At 42.6% G+C, this 16,362-nt stretch overlaps 1 protein-coding gene and 1 long non-coding RNA gene across 21 annotated transcripts in view; both read right to left on the bottom strand.

The window, feature by feature from the left end:
* The window catches only part of LOC144821568 (E3 ubiquitin-protein ligase TRIM39-like), a 1,056,022-nt gene that overhangs the window by 132,829 nt on the left and 906,831 nt on the right, over window positions 1-16,362 (bottom strand). The gene's annotated exons all lie outside the window — the stretch shown is intronic.
* On the bottom strand, window positions 7,682-9,648 carry LOC144821907 (uncharacterized). Of its 2 annotated transcripts, XR_013608498.1 has the most exons (4): window positions 9,585-9,648; window positions 8,719-8,996; window positions 8,547-8,627; window positions 7,682-8,225 (listed from the first exon to the last, which is right to left on the bottom strand). It is a non-coding gene; the product is annotated as an uncharacterized LOC144821907 (long non-coding RNA). The 2 variants fall into 2 exon arrangements; XR_013608497.1 differs by having other exon boundaries at window positions 8,547-8,996.

Raw genomic sequence — 16,362 nt, 5'->3', positions numbered from 1 at the left:
TCGACCTAAAGAATGCTTTCTTTAGTATCCCGATCGCTGAGGAAAGCAGAGACCTATTCGGATTTTCATTAGGTGGTCGCAGTTTCAGACTAAAACGCGCACCACAAGGCTATTGTGAAAGTCCGTCGATCTATAGCCAGGCACTTAAAAGTCAACTGGATGCATTTGTGTTACCGACGGGTGCGGCTTTGATTCAATACGTTGACGACCTATTAGTGGCAGCTGATACGGAGGCTATTTGCAAAACGACTACAGTATCACTATTGCGCTATCTACATGACTTACATCACAAGGTGTCACCTTCCAAGCTGCAATATTGTTGCCAAGAAGTAACCTACTTAGGTCACTTATTGTCAAAAGAAGGGAGAAGGTTGACCCCAGAGAGAATTGCAGCGATTTCTCGAATGACTGTGCCAAAAACTCAGAGAGATGTACGTGCCTTTCTAGGTATTACGTCATACTGCAGACAATGGATCCCAAATTTTTCACTATTGGCGAAACCATTGTTAGCTCTCACGTGCAAGGGTGTTCCGACTCCTTTGCCATGGACTGAAGAGTGTCAGAAAAGTTTCTCTGAATTACGTGATGCGTTGTGTTCGGCTCCTGTGTTAGGTACTCCTGATTACAGTAAGCCGTTTACACTGTACGTTCACGAGAGGGATGGTTGTGCGTTGAGTGTTCTGGCGCAACAATTTGGTGACAAACAGCGCCCATGCGCATATTTTTCTTCGACCTTAGACCCAGTAGCGAGAGCTTTGCCGAGTTGTTTAAGAGCAACAGCGGCAGCCGCGGCGTCCATTCGACAGTCCGCAGGTCTGGTCATGGATAATATGCTTACGGTGATGGTTCCGCATGCAGTTGACACTCTCTTGAACCGAACGAAAACTCAACATTTGACGAGCGCAAGGTTGTCTGGGTATGAGTTGACGTTACTGGCTAGTCACATACGCATAAAACGATGTAACGTGTTGAACCCAGCAACATTGTTACCGATCAACATGGAGTCAAGTGGTGAAGCACCACATGACTGTTATCTGAGAACTGAGGAGGAAACAAAGGGTCGTATTGACCTGAAAGATACTCCATTGGTAGATCCCGATGGTACTTTATATGTGGATGGTTCCTGTTTTAAGTTGCCGAATGGTGATGTGACGACCGTGTATGCTGTAGTGACATTGAGTACGGTTGTAGAAACTGCAAGATTGAGTCAGAATTCGGCTCAGGCTGCTGAGCTGATCGCCTTGACGAGAGCGTGTGTGTTGTCCAGAGGAAAACGGGTGAATGTGTTTACCGACAGCCAGTATGCTTTTGGTGTGGCGCACAGTTTTGGGCGATTGTGGAGAGAAAGAGGATTCTTGACGTCGCATGGCACGAAGATTCAGCATGGACAGCTTGTGAACGACCTTCTAGATGCACTTACATTGCCTAAGCAGGTGGCCATAATCAAATGTAGTGCGCATCGGAAAGTGACGGATGATGTTGGTCGTGGTAATGCGTTTGCAGATGAGACTGCTAAGGAGACAGCTAAAGATCTGACAAATCGAATGTATGTTACGAGTTCAGTGAGATGGCCAACGGAGACTAGTATGTGTGAAGACACAGTTGAGAGTGTGAAGGGAATACAGAATGAGGCCACTAAGACGGAAAAGACTAAATGGAAAGAGAGTACGGGGAAGTTGGATGAGAATGGATGTTGGGTTGATTTGTCAGAAAAACAGAGATGGATGTTACCGGATGCATATGTGCTCGCTGTTGTTACAATGGCTCATGGTACAGAACACATAAGCGCAAAAGGCATATGCAAGTTGTTGTCTCCTGTATGGAAGAATGATGGTATTACTAAGTGTGCAGAGAGAGTGGTTAAGAATTGTATGGTGTGTTTGATGTATAATCCCGGTAAGGGCACTCCCACTCCACCTGGTCATTTTGCCCCTCCTACATGCCCTTTCGAAGTTATCCAGTTGGACTTCATCCATATGGAGAGGTGCAACAATTTGAAGTATGTTTTGGTTGTAGTATGTGCTTTCTCCAGATGGGTTGAGGCTTACCCCCTTAAGGATAATACTGCCCTATCCACAGCAAAAATTCTGCTCAAAGAGTATTTCCCCAGATACGGCATGCCTCGGATTGTATGGTCGGACAACGGAAGTGAGTTTGTGGGAAGTGTGATGAAGAGTGTGTGTCGTGGTTTAGGTATAGTACAGAAATTTGGTGGAAGGATACAATGGCACCCTGAAACTGAAACTTGCTAAAATTCAGGCAACAACTGGTTTATCATGGCCAGATGCTTTGCCTCTAGCTCTCTTATCGACCAGGGCAACTGTGCACTCTCGAGTAGGGCTTAGCCCTTATGAGATTGTGTTCGGCCGTCCTGCTAATATTTGGGGAGTCCCGATGCCTAAAGAATTTGATAGAATAGAATATCCCATGCTGATTGATTATCTCCATGATCTGACTGCTAAATTGAGTTTGATTCATCAACAGGTCTTTGAGGCTCTGCCGTCACAAACAGAGGGTCCTGGTCATCGGCTGCAACCAGGGGACTGGGTCCTCACCCGTAACTTCGGACGAAAACGAAACCTTGAGCCGAGGTTTGTGGGACCCTTCCAGGTGCTACTGGCAACAAGGACGGCGGTTCGGCTGGAGGGACGGAAGCATTGGGTGCATGCCACCCACACCAAGAAAGTCCCGCTTCCTTTGCCGGCGGATACTTGGATAAGAAAGGGCTTTTCCTCGTCCGAGACCGACGCTCCACAACGCTTTGTCCCGTTCAGCGAAGCTCAGCCCATATCTGACACCCTTGTTGATTCCCCTCAAACAATTTCTTTTCCATCAACCTTGAAAACTTCAAGTGCTGAACAATTGTCTGAACAATCGAACACTCATTTGCCATCCAATTCACTATTTGAAGATCAGACTCGCCCTGGGAGAAGCCGATACTTTCTTCGCCCACGCACAAAAGACTAATAAAATAATTTTTTGTAATTTTTGGATCCCACATTTACCCTGAACATTGTGGACATTTTATATGGTGTACCTTTTTCCCTTTTCCGTGCAGCCAAGAACCTTATAGTAAATTGAATGTTCAATTTATCTAGAACCTATCATCCGGGTTGGCCGTAGGGCCGTGCGGGTACTTTCTTCTGTTTAGCAGTTATCGACACTAGGTCGGTTTCTTTTGTCAATTTCTGGGAACTCCTGGGAATTGATCATCGCTACACAGAACGGAGTGCGTCAAGAACGTCGCGGACGGTCGTTAGAGGATGGAATTTTCTAAGCTGTCGAAAAGAGAGAAAATGTCGGCGCAAAGATCTGCATTAGATAAGGTGTTGCGTACAAAATGTTTCTTGCTACAGGTTTTCATGTTGTTCCTAACTGTTTCTATGCTGCTGGTGGGTGGAGTATATTTTGGTTTTCAATCATTACTGCCTTCTGCCTTACCTACCTCTCCTTCTCTTGATCTAAATTTCGTCTCTACTGTTTCTCCACATTCTTTTCACATACTGCCCCAACATGAGCAAGTCAGACGTGCGGAATTTAGAAACAATTCTTTTGTGCAACTTTTGCATCAGCATCAGTTGGTGGTAAATACTACAAATTGTTGGGTGTGTGGGCTAATGCCACATACCATGGACAGGGGTATCCCGTATTTTGTTCTTCCGTACAGCCCCAAGGGTCAGCTCGGGCATTCCAAATCATGTTCCATAGTGCACTAGATTCCTACCCCCACCGAGAGCCACGCTCAGCAAGCTTTGGTCCAGGCCCATACCATAAGTCTCTGGCGACAGCGATTGCTGATCTAGATAGAGACATTTTCGATACTTCACTTATCCCAGAGGAGGTAGTGCAGGCCTATAAGTACCTTAGTGAGGCTGAGTATAGTATATCAGTGGGTGATAGGCAGCTTAAAAGCTCATCTCCAATCTGGATTGTACCTCACCTAGGCCACTTTTGTCTGCAAGGTCGTGGCCGAAATCCAAGAGCCCAGCTTGGGAAGAGCGCTTGTGTGGATACTTACGTTCTACCGATGCTCTCTTCCCCTGTCTTCCTAACTGCCAAGGGTACCTATTTTGTATATTATGATCGAGCATATACGTGGTTACCTCATGACTTCTCGGGTACCTGCTATATTGCAAATCTCTTGCCTCCGACTTTCACTGTTGCTTCAGATTATCACAGAACTAGAGTTGAGAGAGGTGTTATTAGCAGAGAAGATACTGCCGGTCAAGAGGCAGGAGACTTCTTTAAGGGGTTCCTACCGTTTTGGGGCCCTATGGTCAATAGCAGAAATCTGAGACAGTTAACTCGTGTAGTAGAGTCAACTGCTAACATAACCGCAAGTGCCCTTGGTAATTTGACAGCAGAGCTTCAAGCGGATAGGCTTATGACGTTACAGAACCGTATGGTTCTAGACATTGTTCTAGCAGATAGAGGAGGTGTGTGTAAGGTCATCCATTCGAGCTGCTGCATATTCATACCTGATAACGCTCCAACGGTTTATCAAGCCATCTCCAAGTTGCACAAAATCTCGGAGTCCATACACGTGGACGAGGGAGATTGGACGCTTCTAGGATGGTTTTGGGGCCTGATGTCGACCTGGGGTTGGAAGATTCTGATGATTATAGGGGTTGTTGTGACGTTCCTGTTCACGTGTTGTCTTTGTGTACAGTGTGGTCCTGCCTTATGTGGCCTTTGTGCTACAACGTGTATAAGAAGGCCATCTGTTTCCAGAGAGGCATTGATGGATAGAATAATGTTCCAGCAACACCTGAACGATCTGATGAATATCGAGATCGACTCTGATTTCGACTAGTGCTTGCCTACATGAGGGCAAAAGGAGCGTCTGAGGTTCCGTGAAAATCGTTACGGTGTTTTGGGCATTGCCGAATATGGACGAGTTTGGTATCTATGAACCATAAATGGCGAGTTCGGTAAGTGTACGCGTTTTCGCTACACTACTTGACACGGTTCGCCTAAATTACGTGTTTCTTACCTGAACCCTCGGGTTCCATTTTAGATACGGCATCCATTTTGTTTCTTGCCCTCACGTAGTCAGCGAGCAGGCAACTGTTCGCCTCATGACCCTTTTAGTTCCCAAGCCATACGGAAGACGCATATTCCTTTCATGCGTCTTTATGACCGGAGGAATGACACTGCAGAGGCAAATGGCTCAGCTTGAGGGTAATCTTGCCGTGCCGGCCTATTGTTTCAGCCGTGCATGTGCTGGGATCAAGCTCTTTGATCCTATGATCATGTTTCCAATATTACCCCCACACTCTTTTCTCTAGGTGTGCCTGACTTCCTAGCAGCTGTTCTTGTCTCTTTTCTCTTGCTCATTTACAACTCAAGTGGAATGTGCCTAACGATGGGAAGATGTGCTTTTACAGTTGGGAACCGGTAATGTTACTGTGATTATGTTCCGGGGTTCTGAAAGCATGAAAGCGACCCTTTCTTGAAGTTTATTGTGGGAACTGGGTTGTAACCTTTTGTTCACATGTTGTGCAATGGCAAAATCTTGTATAAAAGAGAGCGACTCACATATGCAAGGGGAAGCAGACTCGTAGAACCTACACGCTGTTGTACTTCTAGTGACTTTTGCCTCCCTGCAGTAATAAACTCTGATCTTTGACGCCGAAGGAAGTCTCCCGTGTCTCTGTCTTTAGTGCGCCGAAACAGGTATCCCACGAAGGTTATAGGTGTTGTTCCCTGGCACCGCTGGGTCTTAATTAGCTCAGTGCTTCAGTGCGAGCCTAGACCTGCTTCAGACAGACACTGCCTGCTCTGGTGTGAGCCTTGGCCTGCTCCGCACATACCCTGCCTGCTCTGGTGTGAGCCTCGGCCTGCTCCACACAGACACTGCCTGCTCTGGTGTGAGCCTCGGCCTGTTCCACACACACCCTGCCTGCTCTGGTGTGAGCCTCGGCCTGCTCCACAAAGATACTGCCTGCTCCAGTGCCAGCCTAGAGCTGCTCCACACAGACTCTGCTTGCTCTGGTGTGACCCTTGGCCTGCTCCACACAGACCCTGCCTGCTCTGGTGTGAGCCTCGGCCTGCTCCACACAGACCCTGCCTGCTCTGATGAGATCCTCAGCCCACTCCACACAGACACTGCCTGCTCTGAGCCTCGGCCTGCTCCACACAGACCCTGCCTGCTCTGGTGTGAGCCTCGGCCTGCTCCGCACACACCCTGCCTGCTCTGGTGTGAGCCTTGGCTTGCTCCGCACACACCCTGCCTGCTCTGGTGTGAGCCTAGGCCTGCTCCACACAGACACTGCCTGCTCCAGTGCCAGCCTAGACTTGCTTCAGACAGACACTGCCTGCTCTGGTGTGAGCCTCTGTCTCCTCCACACAGACACTGCTTGCTCTGGTGTGAGCCTCTTAATAAGAAAGACTTCTCGATTCCTGCATTTTATACACTTCCTAAAGTGCACAAAAATGATAAAAAACCACCTGGTAGACCTATCGTTGCTGGCTGTCAATCTATTCTACAGCCACTAGCAGAATACGTGGATTTCTTTATCAAATCGGATGTGACACAAAGTAGATCATACACGAGGGACAGCACCAGTGTGATCAATCGGCTCGAAGGAAAATACTATGACCATATATCCAATATTTTAGTTGTAATGGACATAGAGAGCCTTTATACAAATATTCCGCAAACAGCAGCACTTGAAGTGATTAGAGGGGTGTTAGAAAAAAGACCAAGCCCCCATCAGGTACCCACAGACTTTATTGTCAGTTGTGCTAAGATTGCACTAGAAGACAATTACTTCATCTTCAATGGTGACTTCTATGGACAACTCAAGGGAGTTGCCATGGGTGCTATTTTTGCCCCTGATATAGCTAATTTATTTGTGGCAGCATTTGAAGATAAAGTGATTTATAATAACAACCCTTATGAGAACTGTATTAAAGAATACTTACGGTATATAGACGATGTTTGTCTAATATGGGAGGGCACTACTAGTCAATTACAAGAGTTCCATGAATGGTTGAACAGACAAGAATGCAATCTTCAGTTCACCATGGAACATGATAAAGAAAGTATCAATTTCTTAGATTTGAAAATCTGGAACAATGGGGGACACTTAGCCACCAGTCTGTATACAAAAACCACAGCACGGAACACACTACTTAAGTACACAAGCCATCACCCACGGAATTTACGGGATAACCTCCCTTTTGGACAGTTTCTACATTTAAGACGTAACTGTACCAGAAGGGAGGATTACTTCAAAGAAGCAAAAATCCTGCAAACAAAACTTTCACTGAGGAATTACCCGTACCGTCTGGTTAAACGCTCTATGAAACGCGCTTGGTATTATGACAGGCAAGCCCTACTAGAACCAAAAAAGTCAACTTGTGAGACTGATAATGTGATTACATGTGTTACCACATTTGGAACTGAATCCAACCTAATCAAGAAAATAGTGACAAAAAATTGGCACTTGATCCATAAAATTGAACCACAACTCCAAATCCCTCGGTTTGCTTTTAAAAGAGCACGCAATTTAAGGGACTATCTGGTAAAAGCCTATAAAGAGTACAGAGACACGGGAAGAACCTCTTATTATGACCTGAATATCATTCAGCACTTTTAGCAGTTAAGTCAATTATTTGTACATAGGATGCATTACATGACACAATAGACTTTTCACATATTTGTTATTTTTTTATAAATTTATTCATCATTATACAAAAATATATACTTTTTTAAATTTTTCTGCAGTTTTCTTTCACATAAAAAACATAATAAATATAACTAAATATCAATTAACGTGCGTTTGTTGAGGTGCAACATATTAACTGAAATTGTTGTTCTAGATAGAACCCCTCATTATTCATTTATGTACAGATATGAACATTCATCCTAGCATCCATACTCACACTTACTCACATACAAACAACAATGACAAAAATACATAAATGTTTCCAAACTTTGTGGAAATGTATTATCAGTGTCCAATACAAGACTCCTCGTAGTATGATTTCAGTCTATCTTAAATCATGAACCAATCTATATATTCTTGTTGTGATCTCGATTTGGATTTATTTTCCAATTTAGTTCTTATGATCTTTCAGTTTGTCCTATTCGAGGGTCTTTGTATGCGTACGGCCTACGTACGTTTCGGTGATATTTTATTTGTGTTTCACCTTCTTCAGGGCCAACTTGGACTAAGCAAATGTCTGCAAATAGTCAGAAACCATGGGGTTCTCTTAATCTGAAATTTAAACAGAGCTGTGTCAATATTACATTTGAATGCATCCTAAACGATCAATTCTCAAAAGCTATAATGACTAGTTATCTAGCCATAGTTGACAGAAAGTGGTTCACACCAGTCTAGGTTCTTGACCTTGTATCCCAAAGATAGAACAAACCCAAAGGTGAAATTGTGCATTTAGAAGAAGATAAGGAAAAATTGTGATGGAGGTTAATTTAAAAAAAAGGAAATTATTAGTGGTGAGGCTGCTACCAGCATTCAACAAGATGGTGGTGTGGGAATGACCTCACAGTAGACACTATTGAAATACAAAATATGTACCTTAGTATATAAGGTCGTAGAGGTAGAATGGATCTGCTGTGGCTTTAATAAAGCGCCTGATTTTGCTGGCTTATTACAATTCTAAAGAAAGAAAGGGCATATCGCTTGTTATATCAATTCTACATTAGTGGTTTTGGTTTTCTAAACAGCCACACTCCTCTCAAAGTATTACCTTTAGAGGTCCCGTCCATGTCTGGCTGAGATCTTATAATTTAAAAAGATGATCTAGTTATTCGCTCTCAATGGGAGGTGAGGCTGGTAAAGAGAAAGCAAGAGAGATGTTTAAATCTATGTTATTTTAGTCTCTTGGTCTTGATCTGTCAAAGGTAGCTGAAAATATTGATTGACTCACCTCCTAAATAACAGAAGGCAGTGTTCCTTTATAGCGTATTATCTGTTCTTTTTGAATTTTTATGATACCAGAATGGGGAACATGTGCCGCAATTTGTTCTAAAACAATAAAACAAGGGAAAAATTGGGGGCATTTATAGTGTGAAAACGGAAGGTTTCTATTAGAGCAGATGCGCGCGTTTCAGAAAAAACAATATGTTCTGGCAGCTCATTAGTGCTATATATGTCTATATTTGTTTATAGCCTGCTACAAAGAAGAAACTGCCCGTGTCTATAGTTGCTGGTTGCAGACTTACTCCAGATTATATGTCTCTGAGCCCACCTTGTTGCTTGGTTATATACTTCCCCGAGGGCTGTGACAGAAAACGGCATGTAGCTTTATTTTAATAATTCTCTGCATATAGCAGCTTGATCACTATGATAGATTCTATCAATGTACAAGCAGGGGTACATAAAACTGCTTTATCTCTAAAAAAATATGTTAAGGGAAATACTTCTATCTTAACGTTTTGGTATAATTATAAGTGCACATGCTGGGATTACTCGTTAAACTATGAAAAAAGAGAGAGGCTTTGTTTAGTATTGGTAACAGTATGTCGAGTATCCTATTTTCTCACTGTGCGCTGATAGTAATTAAAGCTACTAAAATGGGTAATACACCGAGCTGATCTCTGTAACAGTACTTACTTGGGCAATTGCTCACGTTCTGTCCTGCCGGGGTGCCGACCGCCGTGTCTCTGCCACAGACAACAGGAAGGCGATGGCAGAGGTCTTTAAATACGTGCACTCTCTTGGTTGATTCTAATCAGCTGTGTGTGTATACGGCGTGTAAGCAAAAGTCACATACGGTGGAAATAGTGAGCGGACTGCATGTGGCTAGCTTGTAAACAGTATTAGACATAGTTGACGGACTGGCACGATGTGATAGCATTACCAAGATGGCGCTATATTTTGGTATATGCTGTGTTGATTATATGACGAGGGATTCCATGTTTAAGGTTGTGATATTGCAACGAAAAGATTTGGTTAATAGCAGCCAACACCAGTATGCAAACTGCATTGTTCAATGAATCTGGTGTTAAAAATAGTTTTGATGTTGGCATATTTGTGCTATCAATAAAAAATAGATTGAGAAAAACACTTTATGTGGGGTCAAACATGCTTGCAAGATGTAGCCATTAATGCAAAAAAGTGCTTTTATGGTTTGATATCAGTGCCAAATATCGAGCCTAACGGTCTTTAATATGCAAGCTTTATAATATATGAGAAATGGTTTGAGTTTATGCTGTTTAAAGTGCTACGGACGATAGCCAGGACATTTTTAAGTCCTCTATTAAAAAAAGAGAACAGTGGTAAGGGCGTTTATTCTTACAGAGCGTGTTTGTGTGGTACACTAGGTCTAGATATGGGACATGAGGGGTAGCCTGTGTACTATTTAGATTCAAGGTTCAGATTGCACTAAATGAATGGGCAGCGTACATGATATATCTAAGCTATTTAGTGGTTATCCAGCAAATTTCTTCATTGAGCCCATATCGTACCGTATCTAGATGATAGATCCAAAAGGTCTCGCGTTGTTTCCGTAGCTTTAGCATTTCTTTACCAGGGACATGCGATACCCGTTCTAGAATTAACCAGCGCATGTCTTTTTCTGTATGGCAGGATCGGATGTAATGATCTACCAGGGGGGCATTGGTTTTATTAGTTCTCACTGATGATTTGTGTTCAGAGAGTCTTACTCTGAGTTCTCTTGATGTTTCACCAACATATCCTATGCCGCAAGGGCAGAGGATAAGATAAATCACATTGCTTGTTCTGCAATTTGTCATTTCTCTAAATTTGCCAGTTTTGTTCCTGTATGTCCAGGTTTCACCAGTTATAACTTGGTCACAGGCGTGACATGAGCCACATTTGTGATTACCAACAGGAAGGGGCTTGCCATCTACTGTGAGTTGGCGTGCTTTCTCCTTAGGTCTGTTCCTGCTATGTACCAATTTATCTTTAAGATTTTGATTTCGTCTGAAGGCTATGGTTGGTTTTGCCAGAGCTTCATTGGTGTCATGTGTGTTAAGAATTTTCCAATGCTTATTAATGACTTGTCTGATCTTGTTATTTAATGTGGAGTGGTTAACTACACATACTATATTCTGATTTTTGGTCTTAGTAGTTTGGTTTAGTAAGGCATCCCTGTTGTAATATTTGGCCCTTTTAAGAGAGCGACGAACAAGTTTTCTAGGATACCCTCTCGCCAGTAATCTATCTTGAAGTTTCAAGGCGTGTGTCATAAAATCTTTGGTGTTAGTGCAATTTCTCTTAATTCTGAGAAATTCCCCGAAGGGGATTGAGTCTTTTTGGCATGGGGGATGGTAACTGCCATGTTCTAGAATTGTATTCTTGGCTGTTGGTTTTCTGTATAGGCTCACTGTTATTTCACCAGCGGTATTCTGAATCCAGATGTCCAAGAATTCTACTTGAGAATTGGAGGCATTGTGTGTGAAATTAAGGTGTGGGTCTGCCAGATTGAGCCATTCCATAAATTCTTTAAGGTTCTCCTCACTCCCTGTCCAAATAAAAAAAAATAAAAAAAAAATAAAAAAATGGCATCAATGAACCGATGCCATCGTGAGACATTTTCATAAAAGGGAGCCAATTCGTTGAAGATGTTTCTCAACTCGAATTCTCCCATATAGATATTGGCTATACTGGGGGCACAAGATGCCCCCATGCTTACTCCCTTGATTTGATGGAAGAGGTTATCTTCAAATTCAAAGAAGTTATTGTGTAGGACTATCTCTAAACACTGTAGGATGAATGGGTCAGGTCTCTGCCCTGGTGTCCTAGCAAGGAGCGCTGCCACGGCTACCATTGCTAGGTCCTGGGGTATGTTTGTATAAAGTGACTCGATGTCACATGTGACCAGCAATTGTGTGTCTTCGTTGAAAACTGTATTATCTAGTATGTTTATCATATGTCCAGTGTCTTTGACATAGGATTCGTATGTAGTGGTCAAAGGACATAGGAATGTGTCCAGATATTTGGACAGTGGTTCAGTTAGGGAATTGATAGACGCTACTATGGGTCTTAACGGGGGATCAATGGTATTCTTGTGCGTCTTTGGTACACCATAGATGGCTGGTGTAATTGGATTTCTTTTAATTAAAAAATCCATTTCTTTGTTACATATATAGCCATCTTCAAAGGCTTTGCCTACTGTCTCTTCTATCTGTGTGGATAGTCTAGCGAGGGCACGTCTGTTTGCTTTTCTATAGTGTTCGTCTACATTCAACATATCTTTGATTTTGTTTGAGTAATAGGTAGTGTCCATGACCACTATTCCCCCTGCTTTATCACACGGTTTAATTGTAATTTCCGTGTTGTCTTGTAGCTGTTTCAGAGCTAATCTCTCTTGATCACTAAGGTTCTGACGTGGGTCAGGAATGTATTTTAGTATTTTTTCAAGCTCTTTGAGAACATTTTTCTCAAAAATTCCTACCTCATGTCCTACCATGTCTAATGTAGGAGTAAACGTAGCAGGTGGTTTACATCCAGACATATTCTCTTGTTCTTCTCTATGTTCCATGTCAGCATAGTATTTTTTAAGTCTGACTTTTCGGAAGAAAGAAAAAATGTCTGAGGTGATGTTATATCTATTTGCCCGGGAACTAGGGACAAAAGAAAGTCCTTTACTCAAAATAGCCACCTCATCACTTGAGAGTTGGTGTTTGGATAAGTTGAAGATTGGGATAGCAGTTGGTATATCTGATGTTACTGTTTCCAGTATTGCTGTCTCCTGGTTTGGACATAGGGCTGAGGATGTGGAGGGTTCGGTTGCTGGTACTGATTGGTGTTCGGTCCATGATGATATGGTCTGTTTGATCCGCGGCCTCTGGATAAAAAAGAGGACTGTCTACCTCCCCTGTTGAATCTACCTTGTTGTTGTCCTCTTTGATTGCTATCTTGGTACCCATAATCATAGCTATCAGCTAATAATCCATCAGGGTCTGAGTCTGATGTGTTGCTTTCTGAGAAGTTCTGTATTCTTACTTTTCTATTTTGTCTGAAATTAGAGGGTCCAGGATTATAATATCCGGCATTCACAGGAGCATGGTCAGTTTGGCCTGTTTGATAATAATCAGGTTTGAGATAGGGGTATATTTTTTCATGGGCGAACCATCTTATATCTTTCTTAAGTTTGTCCATTTTTTTCTTTATTAAGTAAGTGTCAAATTCTTGTATTTCCTCATTTATTTCCAATAGTATCTTCTTGGCTTCATCTATGGCAGGTGTGGCTTTAAGTTTTTCTTCTAACTCTGCAATTTCTTTCTGTAGGATGTGTAACATCTCTTTTACTGTATCTATAATGAGTAACATCCAGTCACGCGAGCACCGGTTAGCTATTAATGACCAGCGCTCGAGAAATTTACGTACCTCAATAAATAGTGCCGGCATGTTTCTGACTCTGAGGCCTGTGGGGATAACCCCAGCTTTAAGGTATTCGGCCATAAAGAAAGCATGAGATTCCATACGTTTAGCTTTCTTTTTTAAGTTAAGTAATTTAAGCCACTCACTGTTGGAATTGGGCATTGAATTGGTGCGGATGTTGCTGCTGCTAGTGATTTGGCCTAACATGTTGGCATAGTCTTCGTCAGTAAACCCAAAAGTTTTTAGGTTATCCATAGTTGAGTAGTCAGAAAGAATAGACCACCACAAGTGAGAGTTTTAGCTTACAGAACTGAGAGTGAAAAGCGGAGTTACTTCTGATGAATTCAGAGTAGAAAGGAATGGTGAGTGTTGATAGTAACTATAATTACCTAACTGTGTGAGGAGAACCAACTATCTGTTTAGACTACGGCTAAGGACAGAACATATCTCAAACAGACCTGTTCCAAATTCAATCCAGAGCATGTGGGGAAGGCCACCAGTGGTGGGTCATTACCCCTGTGGTTCATGTGGGGCTTGCGCGACTACTCTTACCATCAAAAATTGTTGTATTAATGGGAAGAACTGGACACTAAAACAACATACCAACTGTTTGACTAGAAATGTCATTTACTGTATTGAATGTCCGTGCTCTCTTTGCTAAATAGGCAAAACTACCCAAGAAATCAAAAAGTGTATAATACAACACCAGTCTAGGATACGTTGCAATGTTGAAACAGCACCACTAGTCGAGCACTACCGGGAAAAACAACATCCCCCTCATGACATGAAGTGGTTCGTCCTAGAAGTGGTTAAAAATACAAAAAGAAGATGTGATGTAGACCGTCTACTTACCCAAAAAGAGAACAGATGGATATGGTCAGCTAAAACTGTGGAAAGAGGGCTGAATTGTTTTGTGGAATGGCAGACATTGGCAACCTTGAGGTAGATTCTGACCAACATTTGCGTTATACTACTGAATTTCTGCTAGTAGTCCTAGATATAGTCTGTTGTGTTTGATTGCATTTGTAAATATATTGTAAATAAATAGGGGATGTTTATCTGTTTTGATGATGGCATTTGATTTGTGTTGAAGGCAGGAGAGGAACAGCCCAGGTCGCGATGTTAAACTAATTAGAAGTGACCATTCTCGGGTGTGCCTGACCTACACTATGTTTTCAATAACGAGTCAGGCAAGTGTTTTTAAGACATTTAAAATGGCCGCCACGCTTCACGGAATACCACGTGATCGCGATGGGAACAGCCATAGAGTTGCAGGAAGACGCCACTCGGCACTCGTCTTTTACAGCGAGCGGTGATGTTGTGAGGTGCTTTACTCCCGAACAAGTAAGTGTTGTTGGCTATGCGAGAGGCGACCAGGGGCCATTTGAGTTCAGACGTGCATGTGTTGGTTTTTAAGTGGGTGTGTAAATAGTTACTAAGGGAGATTTGTCATCTCTTTGATGTTATTTAGATCCCGGTTGGGCTTTAATATGCCAGAAGAGAACAATTAACAGTGAGGATCTGCCTCTCCCTGAATACAAGAGTCAGGAGGTAAGCAGAAGAGTCGGTTTTGAGCATGGGTGCTCTATTTTTGGTCGAGTGGGATACAAGTGACGGGCCATAATGTAACAGGTTTTTCGGTTCCTTTCTGTGTAGGACAGGACTACTGTGAATCATCTATTGTGAGTATGGCTGTAGAATGAGGAATTGTATATTCCTTTAGATGTGTTCACTGGTTAAAGATAGTAGCTAATTGCACGGATCCCGGAATTTTGGATAAGAGCATGAGTGATTGTAATTTAGTTGTAGATATGTGAATATGTTCATAAACACTGTAGATAGCCCCTTTCCACTTTTTTAGCACCATACCGGGTGTGGGTAGATGGTACCTAACACACAATAAGGAGATTATTGATTATAGAATGTTATTTTCTTGTAGTTTCATGGTGCAACTGTTGTTCTGAGGATGGTCTCATTTAAATTGTGAGACGTGAGACCGAAACGTCGACGAATTGACACTATTTTGCGAATATCGTCAGACTATGTATTGTACAAATGTATATAGCTGTTAAATAATGTACATATGGCTGATATTGTGAATACTGTCCCTATAATTTGCAATAGTGTCTACAATCACTGCTTATATGAAAAACTTAAAGGAGCAGTCTTTTGATTTATGTTGCCAATCATGAACTGTCATATGGACTTTGACCTATGCTGAATAATAGGATATATGACCGTGTATATCTTATTGAATGAGATAAAAATTCATTGTTCATTTAAATACAATCTCCGGTGATTTATTGAATTATGTTCATTTTGTGACTTCTTTTTCAATTGATAAATATTTTGAAATAATTCCTTCTGGAACCTTTATGTATGTTACTGGTGTGAGCCTCGGCCTCCTACACACAGACACTGCCTGCTCTGGTGTGAGCCTCGGCCTGCTCCACACAGACACTGCCTGCTCCAGTGCCAGCTTAGAACTGCTTCAGACAGACACTGCTTGCTCTTGTGCGAGTCTAGATCTGCTTCGAACGGATACTGCCTGCTCTGTTGTGAGCCTCGGCCTGCTTTGCACACACCCTGTCTGTTCTAGTGTGGTGTAAGCCTAGACTTGCTTCAGACAGACACTGCCTGCTCTGGTATGAGCCTAGACACCTGTCTCTCTCTCTCTCACCGTCTCTGACACCTGTCTCTCTCTCACCCTCTCTCTCATACCTTTCTCTTTCTATGCCTCTCTTTTTCACCTTTCTCTCTCCCTCTCTCTCTTCTCTCTCTCTCTCTCTCTCACTTTTCTGTCTTTCTGTCTCCCACCTTTATCTCTCTCTCTCTCTCGCTTTCTTTTTCTCACTCTCTGTTTGAGACACTCACCTACACACACACACACACACACATAAAAACACACACACACACACACACACACACTCTCTCGCTCTTTCTCTCTCTCCCACACATTTCTCTCTAGTTCTCTGTTTCTCCATCGTTTTCTCTCTCACGTTTTTCTCTGTCTCTTTCACCTTTCACTTACCTTTCTCTCTTT

This window comes from Lissotriton helveticus, chromosome 2_2 (genome assembly GCF_964261635.1).
Source record: "Lissotriton helveticus chromosome 2_2, aLisHel1.1, whole genome shotgun sequence".
NCBI classification, from domain to species: Eukaryota; Metazoa; Chordata; class Amphibia; order Caudata; family Salamandridae; genus Lissotriton; species Lissotriton helveticus.
Note: the sequence above shows the minus strand (reverse complement) of the source record. Positions and strands in the feature narration are given on the sequence as shown.